Source organism: Prionailurus bengalensis, chromosome B3, assembly GCF_016509475.1.
Source record: "Prionailurus bengalensis isolate Pbe53 chromosome B3, Fcat_Pben_1.1_paternal_pri, whole genome shotgun sequence".
Lineage (NCBI taxonomy): Eukaryota > Metazoa > Chordata > Mammalia > Carnivora > Felidae > Prionailurus > Prionailurus bengalensis.
Window position 1 is genome coordinate 25986452 of NC_057355.1, and position 16271 is coordinate 26002722.

The 16271-nt window shown below is 37.6% G+C and overlaps 1 protein-coding gene across 3 annotated transcripts in view; it reads right to left on the reverse strand.

The window, feature by feature from the left end:
• The window catches only part of GABRB3 (gamma-aminobutyric acid type A receptor subunit beta3), a 474786-nt gene that overhangs the window by 43302 nt on the left and 415213 nt on the right, over nucleotides 1-16271 (reverse strand). The window lies entirely within an intron of this gene.

Genomic DNA, 16271 nt, shown 5'->3' on the forward strand with positions numbered 1-16271 from the left:
TCCTATTTTATTATAGTTGTCTTTTGGGCTGGATCCTAGTGATTCAGAGTTTCTCACCATGAGATCATATATCTTTTCAAAGAAAATATTTGGTTATTAATTATGAATGAAAATTGAGTTGGTTAGCTTTCTTTAAGGTCATCTGCGGCCATGGAAAGAATTTATATCATTAACTGTCCAAGGACAGTTAAACCTCCACCATGCAATTGTTAAATCAACTGTACATTAAGAGGTAACACTTCTAGAAATGTCAGGTTATTTTCCAACTCTGTCTACAGCTTCATTTTAGGAAAACCAACCTACACAAATCCTCAGTTGAAATGCAATTCATCCACTATATTTTATACTCTTTTTCTCTAGAATCCTACCCACAGTTACAGATGACTGAACCATTACTTGATCAAGAATCTATGATGTGGCCTTGAGTTAAAAGGCAGAATGGATCTAAAGGAATTCTCTTACATGGAAGTAAATTAAAGACAGGGCAAGAACAGAGCTGACCTTGCAAGTTCATGAATTAGAGGATTTTGATGTCATTTTGAAATTGGAGAGTGAGGCATGAGAAAGAATAATAGAGGTAGAGAAAATGCAGAGAGTAGATGGTTGAGGAAATAGTGGTCACTATGGCTGGATCACAGAACATGGCCTTGCAGGGCATGTACTACATATTTGAAGGAAGAGCATTTTTATAAATTATGTGGAATGTGTAACTGCCAGCCCTCATTATAGCCATTAGATGGTGGATCAGAAGAATGAAGAAGTAAGAATGTCTTTTCCTGAGATTCGAGTTACCTTGAATTCCCAACCACCTTCCATGTTCCACCTTTCTTGAAGCCCAGTAATAAGCTTTCTCTAGATAGACTTCCATATGAATATTCTATTTTGGGCTACATGATAAAGTTCTGTTCCTATCAGCAGATCTTAATCAAAACACCAGTAAAACACCAGGCATGTGCCAATTCTGTTGGGCTAGTCTCATTTAACATAAGTGAAGTAGTAAAATATGTCTTTCTATTAGCATATGGATAAGAAGCAGGTTGAGAAAAGTTCTACTCTTCAATGGCCAAAAAGAACAGTGAGGGAAAATGTCAACATATTTGGCAATTATGGATAAATACTAAATTATTCTCTACAAATAGTATGCAAGTGCTATGGAGACATATGCTATAAAGCCCATACCAATGGTGAAAGTGTGTCCTTTCCAAATGTCATAACACTTTCAATTATCATTCTAAGGAGTGGATAACATTCTATAATCCAAAGTCAACACCTAGCTCTTTGGTATATTTTTCCATAGCATCTGACTTTCTAGACAACTGAAGAACCAGCCTCACACTTAAATTCTGGCATGTTTTATGGCATATTGACAACCCAACATCCGTGCAAGATGTCTATAAGGCAAAATTAGAATAAATTTCTGTTAAAATTATGAATTTTATGAAGAAAGGAAAAACATCTCTACTGGAAATATTCAAGTTTTTAAGTTCCTACATATTTTGGTACCTATTCACTTGAAAGGGCCAATAATTGAGATTACGATTTTGTTTTTCTTATTCTCAGTGTCACTGATACCAACAGGAACACAAACATATCCAGATTGTTTAGAGACTCACACTTATTGTGACATTATATAGTGTGTTTCATGGGCATTACTGGAAGGGGAACATGATGCTGGAAGAATCTATAAAAGGGTATTCAGTATCCAGTATACCTGTTGTCTCGTCTTCTCATTCTGGCATAATACTGCCTATAAAGTGGAGCCCTTTTCCTAATTTACTTGAAGAATAAGGTAAAAATATGTATTAATACTCTTCTCCTTATGGAAGAAATAACAGAGAAACCCTTTCATGATGAAAAGTACGACATGAGCGCCTACTCATGGTACAAAAAGTAAGCATAGGGATGACACATGAAGGAAAGAGGTCTGTGTGCTACTGAGACAGAAAGGTAAGAAAAGGGAAAGGGGGGGTGGGAAGAGGAATCAAGAAGAGTGCAACACTCCAAAACCTCTCCCTGAGCCACAAAACCTTCTTCCAAGTTGGGCTAAATTCATGACTACTAGGGGAGTGAACTTTTTGCATGAATTGGCCAAATTTTGAGGCCTGAGGCTTTGCAGAAACTGTGGAAGGGAATTTGAATACTCAGAACTGAGACCTCAAACCTAGTTAATGGGAATAGAACAAAGGCAGGAAAGCCACAGTGACTGAATTCCATTTGCATAACCCCCAACCTCTACCCACAACTTTTCATATTTTCCTCAATAAACTTTATTTGTCCTGAGAGGAGAATTTAACCAATATCTAGCTCCATTTCCACAACCCTCTGTAATCTGAGAATTCCACTACCATTTCTAAGGAATAGTGGTAGGGTCAGTGAGAAACATGACTGGCTAAGGAGTTTTGCATTATTACTCTTCAGTAGATACTTTTTTGAAGTGTCATTGTTTCTTTTTTTGTTTTCTAATTGAGAGAGAACAGTGCTTAGAGTGTCTAAGGCTGCAATTTATGCCTATGATAAAAAAAAAAAGAGAGAGAGAGAAAGATGGTAGCCAAGTGACAGAAAAAGTGTCTACCATTCAATATGTACTTTCTTTGCAAATAGTCACACTTCGAGCGTGCTGAAAACAGAAATTAAAAAAAAAAGATGGAGAAGTTGAGAAGTGATGGATAGAAGACTAGGAAATGCTACAGAAAAGGATTTTGATTTATTATCTCAGGGCTCAGAACAGCATGCTGTCGTATCTGTACTTTATGTAACATTGGTTGAGAGTTTACTTTGTACCCATCTCTATGCTCAGGCCTTAAACACTCATGCGTTTAATTAATAACCATATTATGAAGGTGTTATTACCATTTTCATTTGAAAGATAAACAAACCAAGGCTAGGAAACATTAAATAGCTTGACCACATTAACAATGCTGCTGGAAGACAGATGCAGAATTCAGATCCAAGCAGACAGAATCCTATACTACCTCTTTAACATCTCTTCTGCCTTAAAGTATGACATACTGTATATTCAACATTTTAAAAGGCTACTCATGGTGTGTGGTTCTTGTTGAAGATCAAAGGAGGTAGAGAAATTTGTAATTATATATATAAATACACGTATACATATCTAAAATATATACACATAAAGTATACATATATAATATATACACAGAGAGATCATATACATACATGTAATATTCTTATCATATATATGGCAAGTTGTAAATACAATATGTAAAGGAAGACAGTAAATATTCTACATGCTACACGTGCAGTAACAATAGTGATATTTAACCCATTGTGGAATAGGGTAGAATTTAGTAGGTAGTCCTGCTTTTATAAGTGATATATTCCTAAAGATGTGTTTCATAGTCAAAAGTAATCCAAGGAATAAACTCAAAGTTTATATGAGGAGCGTTATCCCCAGTAAATTTAAAATTCTATTATGTGATAAGTGTCATCTTTGAACGCCATCTATAAACTATCCCTGTGTGTCGTTTGCCTGCACAGCTGAGTGAGGAAGCCTGAGTCAAGAGACCCATGGCTTTTAGCATGTTGCAAGGTTTTCACTTTGTCTCAATTACATTAAGATTACGAGCTGTACCTTGGTGTCAGCACTTCCATTTTTAAATTTTCACCAATTGAAAATTATAAGGGCAGATGCAAACTCTTCATGTCATTGCACAAATGCAGAATTCTCTGCAGACCACGTGGAGAAGCTGCTGTGGAAATGTTTTTGTTGGTTTATCATGACACTAAATACCATAAACATTTACTTGAAATATTCACTTGTTAGCCAAGGTACAAAAGCCCTCCTTGCCAATGCTGCTGGGAAAGGTGGACTATAGGCAGAGTCTGGGATCGTTACTTGTAGTGAATCATTTAGGCCATGCACACAATCTCTTTATCAACTTGTACTAATCTTTTAGATTCATGGTAAATACCAGACAGGACAGAGATGAAAATGTCCTTGACTGGCATTCTCAGAGCCCTACCAGAACTAAAGTACCTCAGCCCAGCTACCTCTCCTCTCATTACTCCCATTTTAATGTTTTCATTACACTTAGAACCATCTACAATTGGAGCACCATCTATTTGTTGATTTGCAGGTCGCTTTTACTTCCTCAGGCGAGTCTGAGAGCAGGGCCTTGTCTCTCCTGTTGGTGGCCATCTCCTCAATGCCTGAAATAGTTCCTTGCATGCACACAGTAGGTGTCCCATAAATACGCATTGAACAAAAAAATGACTTTGAAGATATGGGGACCAGGCATAAGCACACAGCATGGAACTCAAGAAGTGGAAAAAGAAAGAGATATCTTAACCTTTCTTGGATTTAATCCCTCAAATCTAAGTGTAAGAGGCAACCTGCCCTCTCTCAAGCACTCCAAGCAAGAGCCCTGGCCCTGCACAATTACTGACTCACTGAGAGCTCCATGGGCTCATTTGTCAAGATGCCTGGGGGACACCCCCTGTGTTAATAGCCAAGTGGTCTCTGTGAATCTTTCTGCTGCAGAATGAATTCTTAGTGGGCCAATGTTGATGTGCATGAGTTTTATGGCCTCCACTGCAGTGATGATCACAGCAAAATGAAGCCGTCAGTGGAATCCTGGCTCTCTGATCACAATCTTGTTAAACTAACAGGACTTAGGAGCAAGTTAGAAGCACCTCCTGTGTGACCTCTGGCTTGCACTTGGGATGCCTAAATGCCTGCGAACTCTGGGCAATTGCTGTGTCTATGGTCATGGGATAGCAGCCCATCTGGACTAGTGCTTTACAGGTAACCATTTAGCCATTTACAACAGCTCTATGGTAACTCATAGTCTTCTTCTTCCTGGTTCTCCATATATGAAGTTCATCAGGCATTTTTCCAGGAATAGGAACTCAGATGCTAGGGTTAAGGGCCTAAGTCAAATAACTCAAACTGACTACGTATTATTCTAAAGCAAGTGCTTACTATTCAATGTGGAGAAAACACAAGGAATAAACCAACATTTAAGTTATTCCAATTTTTGTTTTACAAAAAATTTAATAAAGTACATTCATAGTACTGCCCAAAAGCCTTTGCTATGCAGACCCCTTAGCATGTTGCTGGGAAAGTTTTTGGGTTAAATTGATGTTGGCAGTCCCATTCTTTCCTTGCTTCCAAATATCCATGCTCTTAGCCATGTCATTTGAAATTCTCTTCACTAAAAAGAAGCTGTCTGCCCACCTCCTGAATGAGGGCCAAATTGTGACTCACTTTGTCTGCCAGAATATGTGGAAGTGACAATGTGCCAGTCTCAAGCTTAGCTCCCAAGAGGCATTCTGTTTCCAGTCTCCTTTTGTGCTTCTGCCTTTGTTGTGAGAAAACCATGCCCAAATGAGTCCACTGGTCTTAGATGGAGAATGGCCAAGTGGAGAAGTATGGAGGTGCCCACTAATCCCTTGTAGAGACCACCCACCCCCAGGTCTGTGAATGAGCTAGCCAGGATGAGCAGAGATGTTCATTAATCACACAGACACACAGGCAATGAGCACTTATTATCATCTGGCATTGAGACTTCCTAGCTGTTTGTTACACAGCAGCATTGTAGCAATAGATAAGAGATATAACAATCAACCAAGATAATAACATACATAGAAAAGCATAAATTCTCTTATACAAAATGGAAATCACAACCTGATACTTCTCAAGAGTGAGATAGGATAGCAAAGCCCTTAGCAGACAGCATTTTTCTAAAACAGGATTATTTATCTCTATGTTTCAGTATAGAACCACTATCATTTTAAAAATATCAATTTTGTTGAAATGAGTAGTCATATCAGGAAAATGAGACAGGTCCTGATGTATCTCTTCTTGATTTTCAAACCATATGGTGATAAAGCAACACGAAGTCCAAAACTGGTAATAGTGCTGAATTGAAAACCAAAATGAACAGAAAAGTCTATGCCAGATCCTTAATCATCTGCCAAGAACAGAACTGTCAAAATGGATGATTGAGGAAGTTCTTGAGGAGAATACTACAAGCTCAACCCTCTGAAGAGGAAGGGAGGAACCAATTTGAAAGAACAAGGAAAGTACTCCCTAATTATCTGGATCTGGTTATGTCACTTGGCAGAGCTTCACATCTAGAAGTATGCTGTTCAAAAATGGTAGGCACGAATACATGTGATTATTTTACATTTAAACTTTAATTAAAATTAAATAAAAGTTGAAAATTCGGTTCCTCTGATGCACTAATCACATTTGAAGTGCTCAGCAGTCACATATGGCTGGAGACTACTATATCAGACAGTACAGATTTTAGAACATCTTCATGACTACAGTGAGTTCCCCTGGAAAGGGCTAGAAGAATAGCATTAGCCAGACAGAATGAGTGGTCTGGCCTTGCCCCATAACCTAAACATCCAGTCCCTCTTTCCCTCTCTCTTTCTATATAGGTTTGGAGGATACAATTCTCTGGTTAAAAGTGGTTGGGGAACACAGCCAAATACATATAACCCATGAGCTTAAAGAAAAGTTATTGGTGCTAAAGGCAGATATCCACAGGGCTTGGAAACCATGCATGCTAGATTAGAAGATATCATTCTAGACTCTGTTCAAATTACCATACATTACACCTGACTTCAAGGCTTAGTCAGTTAACCCAGCAGTCAGAAGAGAGGTCCTACTCTGAATGAATGCAATTAGGCATAACAAATGGAGCACATTAACCAATTTTTCAGATTTATACCCTAAGAGGTTAAGGCTTCCAAGGTGAGAATGAGGCTGAAGGACATGAGGGTCACCATATCCATAGTCTCATTAGAAAATCAATTTGTGTCTAGCATATAGCCTACATAAGCATAACCGTGAATAAAACAAAGAGGTGTTATATGAAAAGTGTGGAAGCATTGAAAATGAAACTTGGAATATTTGGAAGATGTATGTCTAGTAGTCAAAAGGCACGAATGCATATGTGCTCTCTTTAGAACAAAAACAGGGAGATAGGGAAAGAAGAGCCTGAGATAAAGGCATAGATAGATTCTGTAAAGCTAAGAAAAAAAAGATTAGGATTCCCAGCCATAGGCACTGAATTGATACTTATACTGAAGACAGAGACAGTAGGCTTGACACAGCTGAAAATAATTTAATGATGTAAATGACTTCTAAAACTTTAATGGGCATACAAATCACAGAGGGGTTTTGTTAAAATGCAGATTCTGAACAGAAGGTCTGCAGTTCTGAATTTCCTAGATGACGGTGCTGCTGCTGGTCTGGGGACAGTAAAACGGAAGGGAGAAGGCAAACTTGTAGAACCTTCCTAAGGGCAGAAGAAGAAGACAAAGCTTTGAAAAAAGAAGATGATAGGTAAAGGACAGAAAATGGGTATGAAACAGCTTATTAGACAAACAGAGCAAAAACAAATAGCATACAAGTCAACAATTAGTAGAATTAAACATGAAACAATAAAGAATTATTTTTAAAATATATGTAAAACTTACCATTTGCACCATTTTTAAGTGACAGTTTACTGGAAAGTACATTCATATTGCTGTGCAACCATTACCACCATCCATCTCCAGAAGTTTTTCATCATCTCAAACAGAAAACTCTGTACCCATCAAACACTAACTCCTTATTCTCCCCTTCCCCTGGGACCTGGTAACCTCTATTCTACTTTCTCTATAAATTTACTTAGTCTAGGTATCTCTCATAAGTTGAATCATTTAATATTTGTCCTTTTGTGCCAGGCTTAGTTAATTTACGACGTTTTCAAAGTTCATCTTTGTTGTAGCATATATCAGCATTTCACATCTTTTTAAAGCTAAATAATATTCAATTGTATGATATACTGCATTTTGTTTATTCATATGTTAATGCACATTTGGTTTGTTTCAAACTTTTAGCTATTGTGAATAATGCTGCTGTGAATGTTGGTGTACAACTACCTGTTTGAGTCACTGCTTTTGTTTCTTTTGGTATATACCTAGAATTGGAATTACTGGACTGTATAATAATTCTATGTTTAATTTTTCGAAAAATAGTCACACTGCTTTCCACAGAGTCTGAACTGTTTTATATTCCACCAACAATGCATAAGGATTCCAATTACTCTGTAAGTTTGCCAACACTTCTTTTCTTTTCTTTTTCTTTTTTTAAATAATAGCCATCTTAATGGGTGTGAAATGGTATCTCACTGTGGTTTTGATATTCATTCCCTTCGTGACTAGTAATGTTAGGTATCTTTTCACATGCTAAGTGGCCATTGGTATATCTTCTTTGGATAAATAGTGTGTTCAAGTCCTTTGGCTATTTTTAAACCGCTTGATTTTTTGTTGTTGTTGTTGACTTGCAGGAGTTCTGTACATAATCTGAATATTAAGTACCCATATCAGATATACAATTTGCAAATATTTTCTCCCATTCCACTGGTTGTCCTCTCACTCCTTAACTGTGTTCTTTGATGCACAGAATTCTCTGCTATAGTCCAATTTATATTTTGTTGTTCTTGTTGCCTGCACTTCAATGCCGTATCCAAGAAATCATTGCCAAATCTAATGTCATGAAGCTTTTCCCATCTTTTACTAAGACTTTTATACTTTTATCTCTCACATTTACATCTATGATCCATTTTGAGCTCATTTTTGTCTCTGGTTTAAGCATGCAACTTCACTCTTACATGTGGATATTCAGCTTTTCCAGCACTATTTATTAAGTATCCTGTCTTTTATTCATTGAATTGTCTTGCCACCCCTGTCAAAAATCATTTGATCATATATGTAAAAGTTTATTTTGAACTCTATTTTATTCTACTGGTCAGTGTGTATATTATTATGCCAGTATTGCAATGTTTTGATTACCAGGGCTTTGTAGTAAGTTTTGAATCAGTAAATGCGAGACGTCCATTTCTGATCTTTCTCAAGATTGTTTTGGATATCTGGGGTTCCATAATTCTGCATGAATTTTAGAATGGGGTTTTCCATGTTACAGAAAAAAGGAATTGGGATTTTGATGGGGATTGCACTGAATGTGTAGATTACTTTAGGTTGTATTTTCATCTTAACAATACCAAGTCTTCCAATCAATGAATACAAGATGTCTTCCATTAAATTATGTCTTCTTTAAATTCCTTCACAATGTTTTATAGTTTTAGTGTATGAGTCTTTTGCCTCCATCATTAAATTTATCCCTAAGTATTTCATTCTTTCAGATGCTAATTTAAATGGAATTGTTTTCTTAATTTCCTGTTTCAATTGCTCATTTTTAACATATAGAAATGCAACTGGTATTTATTTACTATTTTTATGTAAAATTTATTGTCAACTTGGTTTCCATACAACATCCAGTGCTCATCCCAACAGGTGCCCTGCTCAATGCCCATCAATCACTTTCCCCTCCACTCCCACCTCCCCATCAACCCTCAGTTTATTCTCAGTTTTTAAGCTCTCTTATGGTCTGCCTCCTTCCTTCTCTGTAACTTTTTCTTTTCTCCTTTCCCTTCCGCATGGTCTTCTGGTAATTTTCTCAGGATACACATAAGAGTGAAAACATATGGTATTTGTCTTTCTCTGTGTGACTTATTTCACTTAGCATAACACTTTCCAGTTCCATCCATGTTGCTACAAAAGGCAATATTTCATTCTTTATCACTGTCAAGTAGTATTCCATTGTATATAAACCACAATTTCTTTATCCATTCATCATTTGATGGACATTTAGATTCTGTCAATAATTTGGCTATTGTTGAAAGAGCTTCTATAAACATTGGGGTACAAGTGCCCCTATGCATCAGCTCTCCTGTATCCTCTGGGGAAATTGCTAGCAGTGCTATTGCTGGGTCATAGGGTAGATCTATTTTTAATTTTTTGAGGAACCTCCACACTGTTTTCCAGAGTGGCTGGAATGTAGCCACTCTGACTGGCACGAGGTGATATCTGAGTGTGGTTTTGATTTGTATTTCCCTGATGAGGAGCGACATTGAGCATCTTTTCCTGTGCCTGTCTAGATGTCTTCTAGGCCATCTAGATGTCTTCTTTAGAGAAGTGTCCATTCATGTTTTCTGCTCATTTCTTCACTGGATTACTTGTTTTCGGGTGTGGAGTTTGGTGAGTTCTTTATAGACTTTGGATACTAGCCCTTTGTCCAATATGTCATTTGCAAATATCTTTTCCCATTCAGTCATTTGCCTTTTAGTTTTGTTGATTGTTTCCTTTGTAGTGAAGAAGCTTTTCATCTTCATGAGGTCCCAATAGTTCATTTTTGCTTTTAATTCCTTTGCGTTTGGAGATATGTCAAGTAAGAAATTGCTGCGGCTGAGGTCAGAGAGTTTTTTTCCTGCTTTCTCCTCTAGGGTTTTGATGGTTTCCTGTCTCACATTCAGGTCCTTCATCCATTTTGAGTTTATTTTTGAGAATGGTATAAGAAAGTGGTCTAGTTTCATTCTTCTGTCCAGTTCTTCCAGCACCATTTGTTAAAGAGACTGTCTTTTTTCCATTGGATAGTATTTCCTGTTTTGTCAAAGATTAGTTGGGCATACATTTGTGGGTCCAATTCTGGGGTCTGTATTCTGTTCTATTGGTTTCTGTGTATTTTTGTGCCAATACCATGCTGTCTTGATCATTACAGCTTTGTAGTAGAGGCTAAAGTCTGGGATTGTGATGCCTCCGCTTTGGTTTTCTTCTTCAATATTACAATGGCTATTCATGGTCTTTTGTGGTTCCATACAAATTTCAGGATTGCTTATTCTAGCTTCAAGAAGAATGCTGGTGTAATTTTGATTGGGATTGCATTGAATGTGTAGATAGCGTTGGGGAGTATTGACATTTTAACAATATCTACCCTTCCAAACCATGAGCACGAAATGTTTTTCCATTTCTTTGTATCTTCTTCAATTTCCTTCATAAGCTTTCTATAGTTTTAGCATAAACATCTTTTACATCTTTGGTTAGGTTTATTCCTAGGTATTTTATGATTCCTGGTGCAACTGTGAATGGGATCAGTTTCTTTATTTATCTTTCTGTTGCTTCACTATTGGTGTATAAGAATGCAACTGATTTCTTTACATTAATTTTGTATCCTGCAAATTTGCTGAATTCAGGTATCAGTTCTAGCAGACTTTTGGTGGAATCTATTGGGTTTTCCATGCATAATATCATGCCATTTGCAAAAAAGTGAAAGCTTGGCTTCATTTTTCCCAACTTTGATGCATTTGATTTCCTTTTGTTGTCTGATTGCTGATGCTAGAACTTCCAACACTATGCTAAATGACAGTGACAGAGTGGACATCCCTGTCGTGTTCCTGATCTCAGGGGGAAAGCTCTCAGTTTTCCCCCATTGAGGATGAGATTAGCTGTGGGCTTTTCATAAATGGCTTTTATGATGTTTATCTATGTTCCTACTATCTTGACTCTCTCGAGGATTTTTATTAAGAAAGGATGCTGAATTTTGTCAAATACTTTTTCCGCATGAATTGACAGGATCATATGGATTTATCTTTTCTTTTATTAATGTGATGTGTCACATTGATTGATTTGCAAATGTTGAACCAGCCCTGCAGCTCAGGAATGAATCCCACTTGATCTTGGTGAATAATTCTTTTTATATTCTGTTGAATTAGATTTGCTAGTATCTTGCTGAGAATTTGTGCATCCATATTCATCAGGGATATTGGCCTGTATTTCTCCTTTTTTTTTTTTTTTTTGCTGGTCTCCGTCTGCTTTCAGAGTCAAAGTAATGCTGGCTTCATAGAATGAGTCTGGAAGTGTTCCTTCCCTTTCTATTTTTTGGAGGTCTTGAGAAGGATAGGTATTATCTCTGCTTTAAATGTCTGGTAGAATTCCCCTGGGAAGCCATCTGGTCCTGGACTCTTATTTGTTGGGAGATTTTTGATAACTGATTCAATATCTTCGCTGGTTGTGGGTCTGTTCAGGTTTTCTATTTCTTGCTTTTTGAGTTTTGGAAGTGTGTGGGTGCTTAGGAATTTGTCCATTTCTTCCAGGTTGTCCAGTTTGTTGGCATATAATTTTTCATAGTATTCCCTGATAATTGCTTGTATTTCTAAGGGATTGGTTGTAATGATTCCATTTTAATTCATGATTTTATCTATTTGGGTCATCTCCCTCTTCTTTTTGAGAAGCCTGACTAAGGTTTTTTTGTTTATTTTTTCAAAAAACCAACTCTTGGTTACATTGATCTGCTCTACAGTCTTTTTAGATTCTATATTGCTTATTTCTGCTCTGATCTTTATTATTTCTCTTCTTCTGCTGGGTTTGGGGTATCTGTGCTGTTCTGCTTCTAGTTCCTTTAGGTGTCCTGCTAGATTTTGTATTTGGGATTTTTCCTGTTTCTTGAGATTGGCCTGGATTGCAATGTATTTTCCTCTCAGGACTGCCTTAGCTGCATCCCAAAGCGTTTGGATTGTTGTATTTTCACTTTTGTTTGTTTCCATATACTTTTTAATTTCTTCTCTAATTGCCTGGTTGACCCATTTATTCTTTAGTAGGGTGTTCTTTAGCCTCCATGCTTTTGGAAGTTTTCCAGACTTTTCCTGTTGTTGATTTCAAATTTCATAGCATTGTGGTCTGAAAGTGTGCATGGTATGATCTCAATTATTTTATACTTATGAAGGGCTTTTTTGTGACCCAGTGTGTGATCTATCTTGGAGAATGTTCCATGTGCACTCAGGAAGAAAGTATATTTTGTTGCTTTGAGATGCAGAGTTCTAAATATATCTGTCAAGTCCATCTGATACAATGTATCATTCAGGGCCCTTGTTTCTTTATTGATGCTGTGTCTACATGATCTATCCATTGTTGTAAGTGGGGTATTAAAGTCCCTTGCAATTACCACATTCTTATCAATAAGGTTGCTTATGTTTGTGATTAATTGTTTTTATATATTTGGGGGCTCCCATATTCGGCACATAGACATTTATAATTGTTAGTTCTTCCTGATGGATGGACCCTGTAATTATTACATAATGCTTTTCTTCATCTCTTGTTACAGCCTTTAATTTAAAGTCTAGTTTGTCTGATATAAGTATGGCTACTCCAGCTTTCTTTTGACTTCCAGTAGTCTGATAGATAGTTCTCCATCCCCTCACATTAAATCTGAAGGTGTCCTCAGGTCTAAAATGAGTCTCTTGTAGACAGCAAATAGATGGGTCTTGGTTTTTTTTATCCAGTATGATACCCTATGTCTTTTTATTGGAGCATTTACTCCATTTACATTCAGTGTTATTATTGAAAGATATGGGTTTAAAGTCATTGTGATGTCTGAAGGTTTCATGCATGTAGTGATGTTTTTGGTACTTTGTGGTCCTTGCAACATTTCACTCACAGAGTCCCCCTTAGGATCTCTTGTAGGGCTGGTTTAGCGGTGATGAATTCTTTCCATTTTTGTTTGTTAGGGAAAATCTTTATCTCTCCTTCTATTCTGAATGACAGACTTGCTGGATAAAGGATTTTCGGCTGCATATTTTTTTCTGTTCATCACATTGAAGATTTCCTGCCATTCCTTTCTTGCCTGCCAAGTTTCAGTAGATAGGTCTGTCCCTACTCTTATGAGCTTACCTTTGTAAGTTAGAGTCTGTTTATCCCTAGCTGCTTTCAGAATTTTCTCTTTTGCCAGTTTCACTATGATATGTCATGCAGAAGATCGATTCAAGTTACCTCTGAAGGGAGTTCTCTGTTTCTCTTGGATTTCAACGCCTTTTTCATTCCCCAGCTCAGGGAAATTCTCAGCTATGATTTGTTCAAGTACCCCTACAGCTCTTTTCTCTCTCTCTTCTTCTTCTGGAATTCCTATGATTGGATATTGTTCTGTTTGATTGCATCACTTAGTTCTCTAATTCTCCCCTCATACTCCTGGATTTTTCATGTCTCGTCTCAGCTTCCTCTTTTTCCATAATTTTACCTTCTGATTCATTTATTCTCTCCTTTGCCTCTTCAATCCATCCTATGTCTGGCTCTATTTTATTTTGCACCTCATTTATAGCAGTTTATAGTTCCTCATGACTATTTTTTAGTCCCTTGATCTCTGTAGCAATAGATTCTCTGCTGTCCTGTATGCTTTTTACAAACCCAGCAGTTAACTGTATGACTATTATTCTAAATTCTTATTCCATTATATTGCTTAAATCGTTTTTGATCAATTCATTAGCTGTTGCTACTTCCTGGAGTTTCTTTTGAGGAGAATTGTTCCATTTCATCATTTTGGGTATTCCCTGAGTAGCCCCAAACTCAGGGCACTTCCCCTGCCTGTCAGGAGAAACTTGTGTCAGTGGGTGGGGCCATATTCAGACCCAATGTCTGCCCCCATCCCACCACTGGGGACACAGTAAGACTGGTGTGTACCTTATCTTCCTCTGTCCCAGGGGCAGGACTCACTATGGAGTGGTGTGGCCCCTGTCTGGGCTGCTTGCACACTGCCAGGCTTGTGGTGCTGTCTCGATGGGATCTGGCCAAGGGTGTATTAGACGGGGTGGGTCCGCAAGGTGCACAGGGGTGGGAGAGGAAGGCTTAGCTAGCTTTGCAGTTGGTGGTCTCCTGAAGGAGGGGCCCTGCAGCACTGGGAGGGAGGCAGGCCTGTCTGAGGGATGGATCCACAGAAGCACTGTTGTGGGCATTTGCGTGGTGTAAGCAAGTTTTGTGACTGGAACTGGTTCCCTTTGGAATTTCGGCTGGGGAATGGGAGAGAGAGATGGTTCTTGCCAGCCCTTGTTCCCCAGCGAAGCTGAGCTCTGTTTTCTGGGACTCAACAACTCTCCCTCCTGGCATCCTCTTGGCCTCCACTCTCTCCAAGAGCAGAGCTGTTGACTTTTCAAATTCCAGATATTATGCCCTGCTGGTTGTCAGAACTCACGGAGTTCAGCCCCTCTGCTTTTGCAAGCCAGACTTTGGGGGGCTCTGCCTTCCAGGTGGGCTCTGCCTCCACCATCTCGGCTCCCTCCTGCCCGTCCATGTAGCGTGCACCACCTCTCCACCCTTCCTACCCTCTTCTGTGGGCCTCTTATCTAAGCTTGGCTCTGGAGAGTCCTTTGTGGTAGTCTTTTGGCAGTTTTCTGGGTTATTAAGCAGATGTGGGTGGAATCTAAGCGATCAGCAGGACGAGGTGAGCCCAGTGTCCTCCTACGCTGCCATCTTCCCAGGTCTCTCTGCAACTGGTTTTTTATATGTTGATTTTGAAATGTGTAGTCTTGTTGAATTCATTTTTTAGAAGAACAGGTTAGGGGGAGGTGTTGCATGAAATCTCTAGGTTTTCTACATAAAATCATATTTTCTGAAGACAAATTTACTTCTTTTCCAATTAAAACAGATATAGCATAAGTAAACATCCTTGTTACTGATATTAAGGGAAAAGATTTCAGCTATTCACAAATGAATAGGAATTTAATTGGAAATTTTTAATGTATGTTCCTTATCATGTGAGGGAGTTGCCATCAATTCCTACTTCTTTGCACATTTTTATCATAAAAGGGTGTTCAATTTTGTTAAATACTTTTCTGCATCAATTGAAATATGTTTTTTTTCTTTTCATTTTTTTAATGTTATTTTCCTATGTTGACCCATACTTGCATTCCAGGAATAAGTACCACTTTATCAAGGCATGTGTTGCTGAATCCAGCTTGCTAGTAATTTTGGGGGGATTTCTGCATTAATATTAATAAGGGTTATTGATCTGTGGTTTTCTTATAGTGTTTTTTCTGGCTTTGGTGTCAGGGTATAATGTTGGCTTCATAGAATGAGTAAGGAAGCATTTTGTCCTCATCAGTTTTTGGGAAGAGTTTGACTTTTTGTGGGTTAATTATTCACTTGATTTAACTGGGGGTAATTCTTCTTTGCATATTTGGTAAAATACACCAGTGAAGCCATTTCGTCCAAGGCTGGTTTGTTTTGTTTTGTTTTGTTTTGTTTTGTTTTGTTTTAAGTTACTGATTCAATTGCTACAGTAATTGTAAGTCTGTTCATATTTTCTTTGTTTATATATCAGTTTTGCATGCTTCTATAAATTCGTCCATTTCATCCAGGTTATCTCATTTGTTGGCATATAATTTTTCATAGTATTCACTTGAAAATCTTTGTATTTTGTAAAATTGGTACTAATGTTCTCCTTTTCATTCCTGATTTTTGTTATTTGAGTCTTCTTTATTTTTTCTTGGTCTAACTAAAGATTTGTCCACTTAGTTGATCTTTTCAAAGGACCAAATTTTCATTTCATTGATTTTTCTACATAGCATTAGTACTCTATATTTTTTCTATCTCTACTCGACTCTTTATTATTTGCTTCTTTGTGTTAGCTTTCATTTTAATTTACTTTTCTT